Source organism: Aquarana catesbeiana, linkage group LG09, assembly GCF_042186555.1.
Source record: "Aquarana catesbeiana isolate 2022-GZ linkage group LG09, ASM4218655v1, whole genome shotgun sequence".
Taxonomy (NCBI): domain Eukaryota; kingdom Metazoa; phylum Chordata; class Amphibia; order Anura; family Ranidae; genus Aquarana; species Aquarana catesbeiana.
Window position 1 is genome coordinate 263,280,405 of NC_133332.1, and position 15,734 is coordinate 263,296,138.

At 41.4% G+C, this 15,734-nt stretch overlaps 1 protein-coding gene and 1 pseudogene across 2 annotated transcripts in view; both read left to right on the forward strand.

Moving 5' to 3' along the window:
• Window positions 1–15,734, forward strand: part of PBX3 (PBX homeobox 3) — a 313,497-nt gene that overhangs the window by 80,867 nt on the left and 216,896 nt on the right. The window lies entirely within an intron of this gene.
• Window positions 9,687–9,820, forward strand: LOC141109075 (U2 spliceosomal RNA; annotated as a pseudogene).

Below are 15,734 nucleotides of genomic sequence, written 5' to 3' on the forward strand. Positions count from 1 at the left end.
ACCTATCAACAACCAGTTTTTTTTGTAAATGCTTAATTGGTCACCATGCGCAGCTACACCATATTTTGGACTCTCCAGTTTTAGTAAATCAACCTCATTGTGTGCATATTATAGTTTCACCATGTTATGCAGAGCCTAGGTTCGCACTGACAGTGGGAATGAACGCGCACAATTTCATTTCAGCATGTCAGCCCCGACTTCGGGGGCAATTTCAGAGACATCTGTGCGGGTTTCTGCACAGATGTCTATTGAAATCGCACCCCGAAGTCGCCAAAAGTAGTACAGGATCTACTTTTGCAAATTGGTGCGGCGCCACAAATGCGGCGTCACACTGGTTCGGATGGTGCCATTGCTGGCAATAGCTGCCAATTTGGCATGAGATTTGACATGTCAAATCACATGCCAAATTGCTGCAATGGGAACCAGGGCTTAGAGAGTTAATTAAAACATTCACACTAGTTAGCTAATGTCCCTACCAGACTGATGTACACTGTTGGCCCTATTTTGTCATATGCCAGGTAAAATATGCTTTTGGATTGTGGGAAGAAACCAGAGCTCCTGGAAGAAACATCTGCAGAGACAGAGAAAACATACAGATTTTAGGCAAATGCTGGCTCTTTAGGAGAAAAAAAAACTGAGGCCCCCCTAGCATTGCAAGGCCAGCTATTGCGCTGCCCTTGCCTTGATGATCACTGTGAAATGTCTTGCTTACCTGTGAACTTATAGTATGTTTCTCCTAATAGGAAGGTGTTGGTACATAGTTAAGCTGGGTGCACACTAGGTACACAAACGGAAGAACTCAGGAGGAGCTGCTGTACTAACTGATGTTAGTACAGCAATTTCCCTGCTGAGCTATTGTGTTCTGACACTGACCCCCCCCCCCAGCCAAAACACACTGGTAAATGCTCTTAGCCATCGGCTGAGAGTGCTGATCGGATGATGATCAGCAAGCCCCATTCGACAGAAGCTGGACATTCCATTGAACAGGCCAATATCGCCTGGTTTTTGACCCATGTGTATGGGACTTTAGGGTTAGGAACAATATATGGAGGTCTCCAGGTCTCCTCTGCAACATTTTGAAGATAGCAGCTAAAGATTTTTTCATACTTGGGGGCCATGCGACAATTACAGTTATTGTGTGATGAAGAAAAAAGGAGGAGCTGATAAAATTTTATGTATTGTCATATTCTGAGCCAGGTAGCCATATGTAGTAGGCAATAAAAGCTTAAACTAATGCAAAAGAGTAGAATTCCCTAGCATAGCTAGGGTGTTGTTGGGATATGTTTAGCAGTAAAACCCTTCTCTTGCCATGCATGTCCACACATTAATGACAGTTTGCTAAACAGCTTGGCCATTCAGCCTTTGGAAAAGGCAGCCCCTGGCACTCAACTGTAAGCAGAATTAAGTCTCGCTTATTTGTAGGGTGCCGGACTCTCCTCCAGCACAGGAATGGGATGCCGTGTGTAGCGCTGGCCCTCGCTGCCAGCAGAGGGATCATATCTTTGGTTAAAAAGAATTGGCTGGCATTTTCAAGAATTTATTTCCCCCGCTGGTCTTTCCAGCCAGACTTTTGCATGCGTGCATGAATATTCTGACGAGAGCAGGGACTGGAAGCATCCCACGGCTGCACAAAGATGCAAGTTTGGCCAGCTCCTTCTCTAGGAAGAAAAATTGATGGCCGCGCAAACAAATCATTTCTATTTGCCAGTGCCTTAACCATCACACACAACAACGCAAGGAACAAAAGATAAAATAGCCCAATCAATCTGTTTAGCAACATATGCTTTACACAGAGATTTGGATATGAAGGTGTCAAGGTGGCAGATAAAGCTCTGTTATGTCACAGTCTAATTTTATGGCCTACAGTATGTTACTATTATAGAAATGTGAATGGGTTATGAAGCGAGAATTGCCTCCTACCCGACTCTAGCCAGTTATCAAGCAGAACCAGAGATGCTTTATGAGACTGCATATATACATATCAGCACTTGTGTTTGTATTACATCTGAGTTAGTGTTTTCTTTTAATTTATTGTAAAAAAAAAAATATTAGTGTGGAGGCTTTTTATATAACATTTTCAGATTTGTGAAAAAAAAAAAAAAAAGAATGAATGAATGAATAAATATAATGAGCAAGGAATAAAGGGGGTAGGTTAGAAGTGAAAGTTGCTGAGCTTTCTATAACAGCCAATCAGATTTTCAGATTTGTTTTTCTAAACCATGCTTGAAGGTTTGCAGAAGAATACTGCCTGGTTGGTATTAAAGACACATATGTTTTGTAAGCCAACCCTCTATTTACTTTGCAGATCTTGCCTATGCCATTCTTTTTGCTGCAATATTAATATCATTGCATTTGGAATGAGATGTCAGTAATTTTTCACATATTCCAGGAAAAAAAAATCAACATTTTCTTGTCATTTTTTCCAGTCCTCTTAACCATTGGGGTCACTCAGTTTTGCACATGCACAACCTATTTTCCATAGGCCCCAGTGGAAAAACTGTCCACTGACAGATGTAGGCTCCCATATTGGTTCTTCTGCCACTCCGAGGTATGTGCAAGGCATTATAGTTAGCATAGGGAGGGAAATCACTTTGGCTTAACCTATTGAAAGGTGTTGCTACCATTTTAACCACCTCAATACAGGGCAATTACACACCCTTCCTGCCGAGGCCATTTTTCAGCTTTCAGCACTGTCACACTCTGAATGACAATTGCGCGGTCATGCCACACTGTAACCATATGAAATTTTTATCATTTTCTTCACACAAATAGAGCTTTCTTTTGGTGGTAATCGAAAATTTTGAAAAAAAAAAAAAGTTTTTCTTAGTTTCTGTCAGTAAATTTTGGAAATAAGTAATTTTTCTCCTTCACTGATGGGCGCTGATGAGGCGGCACTTATGGGAACTGATTAGGTGGCACTGATGAGGAGGCACGAATATGCTGAACTTATGGGCACTGATAGGTAGCACTAATGAGCACTGATAGGCGGTACTGATGGGCAGAGATAGGCAGCACTGGATATGTAGCACTGGTGGGCACAGATAGGCGGCACTGGTGGGCACAGATAGGCGGCACTGATGGGCAGCGGTGATGGGCATTGATGGGGAGCAGTGATAGCCAGCACTGACTGCTATTACTAATGTCCACTGATTGCTGGCAATTGTGGGCACTGATGGCTGGCACTTGTTGGCACTGATTGCTGGCAGTGATGGGCACTCATTACTGGCACTGGTGGCACCTAATTGTAATCTGATTACATACCTAGATGTCCCCCTGTGAGGAGATGCCACTGATCGGCTCTCCTCTCCTCACACTCTGTCAGTGTGAGGCGAGGAGCATTGATTACTGGCATCTTCTGCATTTACATGTGACCGGCTGTGATTGAACACAGCCGATCACATGGCTAAAGAGCCGCGGCTCTTTACAGAGATCGGGGTCGCGCTGTGTCCTAGCAACACGGTGCGGCTGTGATCGCCACGCACCCCCGCGGGCAAGCGAGAGTGGTCGTTCTGGGAGGCCATCATGTAACGACCACCCAGAACGAGAGCCGCACCGCCCAGCCGTTTTGTTGGTTTTAAACATTCACTTACTGTAAAATGTATCACTGGTGATCCAGATCTAAAAACAAGCATGGCAATTTTTGGAATCCGAGAAACAATATACTATCGTAGTAGCAGACACCTCAGCTGTTTTTTTCTGGGAAGCAGAAACAATTGACGGCATTAGAATTTTTCAACCAATAGCCAAGACCGATACAAGGACTATTTAGCTACGCTGCCCTTTTTTCTTCCATATACATTTTTATGCATACATTGGTGATAAGAAATTATAATTTAATAGAATGTCCCTTTACACAGTGATTCTGTGTTCAACTCGTTCAACCACAAACTGACATCTAGGGCTGGTCAGGCACATTCGTAAAAAAAAAAAAAAAATAGGATCTAGTCGTAGCTGCTCCTTCCACTTAGCTTGCCAATGTTTAGCATATCTTATGAAGAAAGTCTGTGCTCCTATGATGCGGAAAGAGCTGCACATGTTTTGTTCTGAACTTGTGCTCATGGTCAGCTGAATGTAGTAGCGGGGGAAAGCCCTGCCAAAAAAGCCCTTCAGAATGTCATGTAATAGACTGCAAATTAGCTGCTTTCCTAATGCAAAGATAGAGAGGTACATGTGTTAATTGCTAATATTTAGTAATTTTGACGGCTCATCATTTTAATACAATGTTTTTTTTTTTTAAATCAACCTAATTTTTCTATTTAAATGAAGCCCTTGATCTCATATCAGGCTAATCGCTGTTCTCTCACCTAGAGAAATGAACAGGTACTAGCAACAGAGTTCTAAAAGAGGATCATGCTGCATACTATTAAAATTATCTGTGTCTTCCTGGCCACGTACAACCAAGCAAAAGTATGCAGCATACACACATACATCTTTCTGTGCAGTGGCAAAGGACATTTGTCTTTGCAAATTGTGGGGAGATTTTAAAGAGCGGATTTGACAGGAGACATTTTGCTGACATGGAATATTTTGTTCACTTCTGACTCTAGAATAAGTGCTACTTCTGTCACAGTGATTGATTTATATTTGTTTGAGGCCGCACTGCTCTGTACAGTGTTCTGTGCGGTTTCCTCTTCTCCTTTGGTGTTGATCACTTACACTGTGTATGACAACACATTTCTACCAAGTCACACTCCGTTTCATTGCGTGAAAAAACTTGCTGGCATTTAAATGCAGCTAGTTTTCACGTTTTAATAAACTAGTTCTTCTTTCTTTCATCAGACATCATAACGTCTGCAAGCTTAAAAAATAAAATGAATGTGAATAATAAAAATATGTTAAGTTTTGTAACATATAAGTACAATAACCTTAAAGTACATTTTATTTACTTCTTTGGGTTAAGCTTAGGTATGTATCATTAAATGTTTGTGCATACAAAACTGACATTGCATTATTGAAGGAGCACTGGTGAGTTGATCCATCAGCCAATCATCCTTTGGGATTCTGGTGGCAAGATGTCTTTGCCAAAATTCCTAGTTTTACCCAGCTGACATAGGCAATATGAAGCCAGAAAATAGTGACATGTTATCCTAATGGATCTTCATTATGCAGAATAAACAATACTTGGGGAGACCAGCTGCAAGAGAGTAACACCTTAATTATGACCATGTGTGAGGGAACCGAGACAGAAGAGACTGTATGAAAGCCAACCCACTGGTGCCACCCAAAACTGATATTTTTCTGTGGACTCTGGAGGCAAAATCTCCAAAACTTTAACAAGTTGGTACACCTGTCACAGGAGTTTTAAGATTTTTCAATATTGCTACATTACTCAAAACAGCAGGAGAAGTAAGAATTTGTATCCATCCATTAACGCCCAAAAACATAGACCAGAAGCTGAGATCTCGCCTTTGCCAACATGTATATACGCAAGATGAATATAGTGTGGAGATTTAATCATATTTTACCAAAAAATCAGTTATAGTGATTCATTTAAATGAAAGCCCCAACTTTACCTTGTCTGGTTTGTTGAACTTGTTTGGGGAGGGGCAGTGGTTGTAGTCTGCCAACGATAATACCAGTTTTCTGTGGATTAAATGCCCAACTTTTTTTTCTTTTGCAGGTAAGTATGAAATCACTTTGGTCTGTGTACGCGTATTTACGGCATCGACAATGTGACTTCTTTTTAGATGATAGATCCATCTTATAATATCTTTTTTAGATGATAGATCCATTTTATAATATCTGTTCTGCATAAAATATATTGCGTGTATCTCATTATAATTTTATATATTGATGGGCTCCGCATTTACCTTTCTAAAAAAGGGTATAGTTTGTTTAAAAAAAATACTGTATATATTTTTAGGTCTGTTTTTGATGACTTTTCAGTATTTGAGGTTTTTCTACCTCAAAGCATCTGCTCTTCAGACACCAGCATGCCAACATAATCCTAATTTCCATTATCCGTGACAATGTGCACCAAGCCAGGAAAGTTTGGCACCGAAGCTTTTGTATAGAGCACACAGATTGTTCCACCGTACAAAGCCAAGCCAGATACTGACTAGCCCTCATAAATCAAGTGTTCTGTTCTGGGATTGTGCCTGATGAAATCTACTGGCTCAAAATAGAATGGATCTTTTTCCCAGACTTTATTTTTTATTTCATGGTTTATTTTTCGTCAGATTAGTACTGCCACCAAACTAGAAAACAAAGGGCTCTTCACCAGTAAACAGGTCATGTCTCGAAAGACAAAACAAAATAAGCAGGTGACCAAACTCTCATTTCAGATGACAAGAGAGGAAAGATTAGCCTTTGCTTAAAAAAAGCATTATTGAACATTCTATAGCGTCGTGATCTAACAAAAAAAAAAAATAAATAATATCCAATACTGTCAAAATTTGTCTAAAATATATTCATAGTGATATCCTGGAAGGTAGAGCTGCCTTTAAACACCATGCTGTTGGACGTCACCCTTACTTCCAACTTGATTGTCTCTTGAAAAAAAATGCATGTCATCCCTTGAAAACTGTTTCCATGGTGTCATTGTCAGAATTTGTCTCTTTTTAACAGTGATGTTTTTTTTTAATTTTATTTGATCACAGATTTTTGATTGGTTGTCTCAGTTGAAAAAGCCAGTGATAAAACTGTGATCGAGAGAATAGTTCTGACAGTTATTCTGCGCCATAGAAATGGTTGCCAAGGAACTTGAGGTTCAGTTTAGCTGCAAGCAAGAGATATTTCCAACTAGATGCACCAACTCATTAGGCTGAGTAATTTAAAATGCAAACATTTGTTTTCTTGATTGTGTCTAGAATAAAAATGGAAATATTTTGTATAAAAAAAGAGACACATCAGTTTTTCAATCTTATACTTTAGGGTCAATATCACATGTGTAAAATGTATCAAGAGCCAGTTCCACAATCCTTGGAGAATTAACATTGGAAACAGATCATTTACATCTCCTTTTGACCCTTCTGTCCAGTAATGGCCTAGAAAATTGCTCATTAGAGTTTACAGTATCTAACAAGCTAGCACCTGAACAGCTAATATCTACCTTTCACAGGAATCTTCACTTTCTGTGTTATAACCACATCTGATTAGGGGTCATAAGAAGCCAAAGTTGTGAAATAGCAAGACTCTGCGTGAAGCCTAGAAATTTGGTTTTAATGTATTCTCTTCATCTCTCATTTAATTTTACAACAATTGGAAAGAATAGCTGTATTTGACCTTAGTCTTTTATAACTCAAGTTTCACAGTAACGATTGGGCAGAATCGTAATGACTATTGCATTACTAGTATGACATATATCGCCGCGTGTTAGAATTTATAACGAGGATGTTGTTAATCTCTACCCCTGTTCATTCAGATTGTTTCCTTAATATACACATATTTGTGCAATCTAAAAAAAAGTAGGTCTGGAATTTGTTGCGACTAAACTCATTCATTTAAATTTTGCTTTTAATACTGACCACTAAAACAGGATAATCAATTTATGACAAAATGTTCCTTATTCTACTTGGTAGTCTTCCCCTAAAACCACCTCTGAGTATTAGAACAGATGTTTTATCAGCGCTCAGCTGGTTTTTGTATTTCAGCTTTAGGCCCCTTTTACACTTGTGCAACTTGTCCTGCGACTTGGGACTGTAAAGGCCCATGACAAGGCGTACCCCATGATTTCCAATGAGTACCATAATATCTGTGCTTCTTCAAGTCGCAGCGACTTCAAAGTAGTCCCTTCACTACTTTGGTCTGACTTTGATGCGACTTGAGGTCCATAGACCTCAAGATTACACAGGCATTGCTTCAAGTCGCGGCAAAAATCGCGTCAAAGTCACTGCAGAATTGCGTGACTTTCAAGACGCACAAGTGTGAAAGGAGCCTTACTGGTTACTCAGACAGGGTAACTTCAACCTTTTAAATATTAGAAATATTTGATTTGTTTTTGTTGCCAAAAATGTAAGTTTATAGGTTTGCTAAGGAGCCCATTTATAACAAACAGCAGAAGTTGCCATACTATTACTTATTCATTTCACTAGAGAGACTCTGGTTTCATGGGCATTAAGCACATTTGTAAAACACTTTACTCTGCTTTTTTTTTTATTTAGGCGGAACTAAATCCTTCTCCTTTACAGCCAAGGAAGCAGCTATCTTAGGCCGGCCATATACGATTTGAATCTCAGCCGATTCAGCAGGAACCGGCCAAGATTCATACTGTTAATGGGCAGGCTAAATGTACCAAGTTGATCAATCAACTTGGGTACAACCAGCCTACCCTTTTGATTCTCTTTCGATTATCGCTAGCAGCTGCTATAGCCGCTAGCAATAATCACTGTCTCCTCCCTGTGGGGATGGCTTCCCCCCGCCCTGTCAAAGGACAATTGCTTGGCAGGAGGGATTCCCTTGTCAACACTGTCTGTGTTATTGGGGGAATCGTGCAAATTTTTTCCTGCAACCATGTATGGCCAGCCTAAAGGCTCGTACACACGATACGAAAATCTGAAGTAAAATTTCATCCGACTAACGATCTGCCGATTTACAATTTTCTGATCATTAGTACGGTGCTTTCAACAGCCTATTCCGAATTTTCGGACGACAAAAACTGGATGTGCAGGCTATAAAATTTTTGTCATATGTGAACACAACGCCCGATTTTAATTTTTAATTAGTACACTACGCATGCTCAGAAACGAAAGAACATATACAAAAGAATTCAACACAATATGTCACTTCTGAAGTCGTACGAGAATGTTGAGTAAGCTCTTCACTTTCGATATGAGACTAGCATGCAACACAAATTCTTCTGATAATCTGATCGTGTGTACCTAGCTTTAGTCTTTGTTTGATCTGCAGTTATCGAATGGCTTGACAGTTTCTTGAGAGCACAAGCAACCGGGACAGTTAGCATTTACTGCATACCTTGAATGCAGCAGTTTTGGGAAACTGTTAAATTAATGAGTTTATTTCTGCTTTAAATGTGTATTCTTTAAAGTGTTACTAAACCCAGGACCCTGCATTCACTAAATTGGGTCTCCCACAGTACACAGAACATGGACATGCAATAGTTTTAGTAAATATAAACTGCTAAATACCTTTTTTCATCAGCAGTATATAGCAGTCTTGTGACTTCTATCAGTCTCTGCTTAAGCTTGTAGGAGGAGTTTTCATTCTCCCCTGACCCTCTGTCTGGACAATGCTGATTGGCCCCCGTGCTGATCACATGCACCCTCCCAAGAAAAAAAAAAAAAACTCTCTAGCATACACACCAAACTGAGCATGTGCAGCTTGTCCCCTAGCCTCTGTGCTATCAGCAGATGGATTGGGGACATTGGAAGAAGAGGAGATCAGAGAAAACAGGATCACACAACCTTTATACACAATGCAGATTATTAACCCCTTAGGTTACACAGTCAGTATAACAAGCATGCTTTACTGCATATACAGACTGATTTTACTGTTGTGGGTTTAGTAACACTTTAAGGCCATACTGCTCCTTTTAAACACAGCCCAGTTGTTTCCCAACATAGTAAAAGTAATAAGGATGTATTTATCAATGTTTTCATCGAAAATTCACACAACTCCAGAAATGTGTGAATCTTGTGTAAAAGTAGTTTAAAGCTGCGTACACACGAGCGGAATGTCCAACAGAAAAAGTCAGATGGAAGCTTTTCATCGTCTATTCCGATCGTGTGTATGCCTCTCGGCCTTTTGGCTAAGATCAAGTGTACAATCTGTTCTTATCAGTTTCCAGGAGGTGGCGCTTGCTTCTGTCCCTGATATACGGCGAAGTGGTATCAGGGATGGCGGTTGCTATGCAAAACCTGCTGGAGTAAAGGTAACTTGGAGCGGTTCATAGCCGAAAGGGAAGCCTTCTGATGGGGATGGAGAACCATTGGATCTGGCCAGAGGGTCGGGTCCTTGGCCTTCTGGCCTAGATTGGGGCGGCTCTAGCTCCAGGCAGTTTTTCGAGAGAGAACACTGGCTCCCCTTTCTCCCACCAGGGGGAGCGGCTAGTATTTCCCGAATGTAATTAGGTAGGAGGGATGGAACGACGGTAAGGCATGATGTAAAGGGCTCTCACCAAGCTTCCAGAACTTCGTGCCTTTCTGCCTGGGTTGGGGGCTGCTGTGGTCTGGGTCGGGGGTCGGGGTTGTACGAAAAGCCAGTGGTGAATGTGCCCCTGAAGCGGCAGTTCAGGGGCGCCGTACAGTCACAGTGTTCTGGCACTTGAATTATGGCACCATGGTCACTTCACCACAACACACATTTTTCGCACCTGCCTCTAGGGCCGAGCCTTTTGGCTAGGACCAGGGGAAATTTTTATTCCTGGCCGGAGGGCCGGCCATTGTATTGCACAATGGTCACTTTTCACTCTCCCACCTTCCTTCTCCCCACTTTCTTTTTATTTATCCTCGTGTTTGTCACTTTTTTGTATTTTTTTGTTTGATGTATACATGTTTGTCACTGTGTGATGAGTAGGATGTGGGTCCTCGGGCCTACTCTGAAAGTCTTGGGAGGGGGTGGATAATAGGCCTTCTGGCCTGGTTCACCCTCTCTCATGGGGTCTCCCTTCGGGGGATTCCCACCTAGTACTTGGGTGGGTCTGTTTCGGCAGATCTTCCAGAGAATGGGGGTCCGTCTGGTTTCGGCTAGATGGACCCAAGTGAAGTACCTCAGTCCCTGTCTGGAGCCTAACTCCCCGGGGGATCAGGGTAAGGTCCTTCCCTAGTGGAGGATCAGTGTAACACCCGTTGCACATTTTTGTGTTTCACTCTTTATGTGTGTGCACTTTTTTTGGCACCGTGTGTTTTGCACTCCACTGGCTTTTCAAAGAAAAAAAAAAAAAAGGAGTTCTATGGTTACAGCATACGCTTTCATTTTATGACATTAGCATTATAATAACAAAATAAATGCTGGCCATCTCTTTCAACAACTTCCTGTACTCTCATGCATGCTTTGCAGCTTCTCTTCTGCTGTTTAATTTCCATTTCTAAGGATTACATATTCCATGGTACCTTGCTGCCTGCAAGCAGTGATTCCTTTACTGACTCCGCCTCCTGAGACTCCTCCTCTCAGCACATCTGTGTTTCAGAAGGCAGGCTCTGTGAAATGTGTGCCACAGTGGTGCCTAGTCACAGGACATAGGGAATATGTGGGAGTTTACAGATTTCAAGAGCGTTCAGGTTAGTAGGAGAAGGCTAGAAATAGTTAAAAGAGGAACTGCAGTCTGCTCACATAATTTGTAATAAAAACATCTTTGCCATTCTGTAGCTACCCTCCAACCACTTTGCATATATACTGTAAATCTGTACTTGCCAAATATGCTGCAGAAATCTCCCTCCACTGAGTCTGACTGCAACCATTTTAACTTTGGGCAGCTGAAGCTGCTGCCTGTTCACTTCCTGGATTTACACAGACACACACCTCCAGCTCTGCAGCTCTCATTGGCCCTCGTATGACTCTTCCCCATCCCTTTCTGGCAAACTCTCATAAAAGTGAGAGAGAGCTGTCCATGATGTCATAAGGCTAGGCTTTTTACCAGACAAGAAACAGGAAGTGGGCTGTATGAGGTATTTACTGGCAGGAAAAAAAAATGTTTTACTATCCAAAGTTAAAAACAAGGGCACAGAAGATGTAATAGATGGAAAGATGAAAAAATGACTGAAGTTCCACTTTAAAATGCAATGTGGAAATTAATACACGAGTCTATATTTTGACCATAGATAGACTTTAAAAAACTTGACAAAGGGTCTAATCCTTCTCCACTACATCCAAAACTAAAAAAAAAAATGCCTTTACAAACCCTTTTTTAAAGACCTTGTTTGCACACTTTAGGGCTAATTCTGATGGGCGATCTGGGGCAGATGGAATGCGGGCAGTTTATGTGCAGCCAGAAATGCCTCCCCTGAACTCAAACTGTCTGTGTCCTGAGCTGGCCAGAGTTCCTGATTGTAAGTAACCGCTTAGATAAGTGAACAACAGCCGCACCTGGCAGCCTGTCATTGATTTGTATAGGCTGCTGGCTGGCACATACCATGTGCATACTCGCTGGCAAAAATCTAAGACTTTGGCTGGTAGTCAATCCAGCATGGCCATCTGTAGGAGCCCTTACACAGATCAGTTGCGTTTTTTGCCGTGCTTAGTTTTGTCTGCATTTGCCTTAACATTACTTTCTTTATTTGCAGAAAAAACTAATATTACGTGTCACATTTGTTCCTTTATGTAGCAAACAGTTATGTATTCCTTATGTTTTCTTCTTGGAACAATATACTTACTCAAAAAATGAGCACAGTCATGCAGGTGTGTGTAGCACAGACGAAAGCACCTGTGATCTCGAGGAAGTAATTTCTTCCCCTAGTTAAACCATGTCAGGCCGTGTAGGCGGAATGCCACTGTCCTTGCCTGTTCTCTTGAGATCACAGCACAATATATGTATCCTTTGCAGCCATGGAGGTCAACCATTCTAATAACAATGGGGAGATAAAGTGACTGGACCAAAGTGGTTATATATCGTGAAGAGCTTTTGGCATCGTGTTCATAGTGGAAGTATTCCCTTTATTATCACAGGGCAAGTTGTTATAAATTGTTTTAAGGTCCAAGATAGTAATGATAAAAAAAAAAACTCTAAAAAGAGTTTGCTATATATTTTAAAGGAGTGTTTACTATACTGTAATTGCTCAGTGTTCAAAAATCTCTTTATACTGTTGAATTACAATTTTAAACAAAGCTTATTTTTTTTCTACATAATCTAAAAAGGGGGGGGGGGTTAAGTCGTTAATGTAATTATGTTCCTTGGATAGCATTAGCAGTTCACCTAATTACATAGCTTGAATTTGCTGTTTAAGTTTTGTGTTAAATGCTTCTTTTAATACCAAACCCTCCACCTCCCTTCCATGTGCATCCAACATATGAATTTTCAGATACAATCTTGCCTGACGTCACCTGCCCTGTGCTTTAAACATTCATGGCTGTATGTAAAGACTTCCCCTTCTGACAGACTCTCTGCGGTTACTCTGTTCTCAGTGATCCTGCATCCCGTGCGCCAATGGCCTCTATCTAGACAATGCAACAGCGGCCAAGCCAGTAGGCATTCTGCTACTAGGTAATGCCTATAGCTTTATTTTCCCTGCTTGCCTCCTATCGGTCTGTCGGCAGTGTTAAGCCTCACAGGCCCTGTGCCCAATGCTTTTGATACATCTTGATCGGCCTTTTATCTCACCCTCGCCTGTTTACCTACCATGTCTCTTGCCTGCTGCCTGTGCCCCAACCCTTGCCTGTTTACTGAGCACATTTCTGTCTGCTGCCAGGACTGACTTCTTGCCATGTCCCGTTGATCATGCTCCAGCTGAGACACTAGTACCAGCCATCCTTAGCAGATATCTGTGTCTTCCTGAACCACAGGTACAGGTGTCCGACCTTTGCTCTGCTTCTTGTGCTCCCTTCCCAGAAAGCATAGCATTGTGTAATACCCTGTTTCCCCGAAAATAAGACTTAGCGTAATTGTCAGTGATGGCTGCAATATAAGCCCTACCCCCCAAATAAGCCCTACCCTATTAACCAAAAATAAGCCCTACCCTGAAAATAAGACCTACAAGGACTTTAACTAGGGCTTATTTGGGGGGTAGGGCTTATATTGCAGCCATCACCGACAATCACGCTAGGTCTTATTTTCGGGGAAACAGGGTAAGTCGCACGCCGATGTACGTCGGCAGAATGGCACGGCTGGGCAAATGGGCGTACCTGTAAGTTCCATTGAATTTCCGGCCGTGCCATTGCGGGCGCACCACCGGCGGCGCGCGCCGACCGGGAGCTCCGCGAGTCCGGTCGCGGGTCCTGTGGGGATACCCGCGATCGCCTCACGGAGAGGACGAACGGGGAGATGCTGATGTAAACAAGCATCTCCCAGTTCTGCCTAGTGTCACTGATCTCTGCTCCCTGTCATCGGGAGCAGAGATCAGTGACGTGTCACAGCTAGCCCATTCCCCCTTACAGTTAGAAAGCACTCCCTAGTACTGACGTAACCCCTCCCCGCCCCCTAGTGGTTAACCCCTTCACTGCCAGTGTCATTTACACAGGAATCTGCATTTTTATAGCACTGATTGCTGTATAAATGACAATGGTCCCAAATATGTGTCAAAAATGTCCGATGTGTCCGCCATAATGTCGCAGTCACAATAAAAATCGCAGATCGCCACCATTACTAGTAAAAAAAAAAAAATTATTAATAAAAATTCCATAAAACTATCCCCTATTTTGTAAACGCTATAACTTTTGCACAAACCAATCAAACGCTTATTGCGATTTTTCTTTACCAAAAATATGTAGAAGAACGTATCGGCCTAAACTGAGGAAAAAAAAATGTTTTTTTAATTATTTTTTGGGGATATTTATTATAGCAAAAAGTAAAAAATATTGCGTTTTTTTTCAAAATTGTCGCTATTTTTTTGTTTATAGCGCAAAAAATAAAAAACGCAGAGGTGATCAAATACCACCAAAAGAAAGCTCTATTTGTGGGAAAAAAAAAACACATCAAATTTGTTTGGGAGCCACGTCGCACGACCGCGCAATTGTCAGTTAAAGCGACGCAGTGCCGAATCGCAAAAAGTGCTCTTGTCAGGAAGGGGGTAAATTCTTCCGTGGCTGAAGTGGTTAAGCTATACTAGCCAGCAATAATTTTTGGGGTAATGACAGAAAGCACACATTTTATATCTTTGTACGGCGAGTGACAATGGCAGTGTCTTCCCTATACCTCTCAAAATTAAACCTGGTCAGTCTGCTTTTACTTGTAAAATGTTCTGTTTTAGATGGAATACCCATAGGATATGCCCCCTAGTGCCCAGAAGTCCGTACATGGACAGACATGACAATGAAATAGTATAGAAGCATTTCATAGATGAGTTCCTTCTATTTATTACAACAGTAAGATTTGTTGGCAAGGCAGCACCTTTTACACATCGAACAAAAGTCAGAGACACAAGCAATATGTAACGGGGGAGGGAGGCAAGAAATAATCTTCCAAAACACAGCACATTATGGATATATTTGACAACATTAGCAATGTAAACTACAGATTGAGCATATAAAAAATAACTAGCTGGGAGAGGATTATACAGTAATGCCAGGGAAAGGAGCTTCTGTGATTTTCATGAGCAGTCATCAGTTATGGTATAGCAAGTTCACAAATCAGAAATGATATCTTCAGGCAGCGCTGTCAAGTGCTATTCAAATAACACCAGCCTTGCATGTGAATAACAGCAGACATTTTGAATTAATTAATCAGAAGAGATAGCCAGATCCCACTTCTCATTAGTCTGCAGGTCCAGAACAGGGAGATGTATGTGATGACGATTAGAGTCCTGTCTTTAATAGTGATTTATGAAGATTCAGGATTGAGTGAAATTCGATGGAGGGTTACAGATTAAATAAATCTGTGTTTTACCTTTGTAATGTCATGCGGGTTTATGTTCATAGCTGCTGCCTTTTGTCCCTGTAAACTCATAAACTATGAGGTGCTTATTATCCTTTATGGAAGGACATAATTGTTGGGAGATCTGTGTGCATAAAGGTTGGGATCTGTTCAAAGATCATTAGCAGGTAGTTTGAAATTTAAAGTGCACCTGTCATGTATGGCACAGGTAACTTCCACTGGTGGCTGACAATGCTCTACGCAAGCGTTCTTTATGGTATCTTGCTGATATTCTGAATTGTTTGAAGGAAGTTGACTTTTATAATGTCATGCC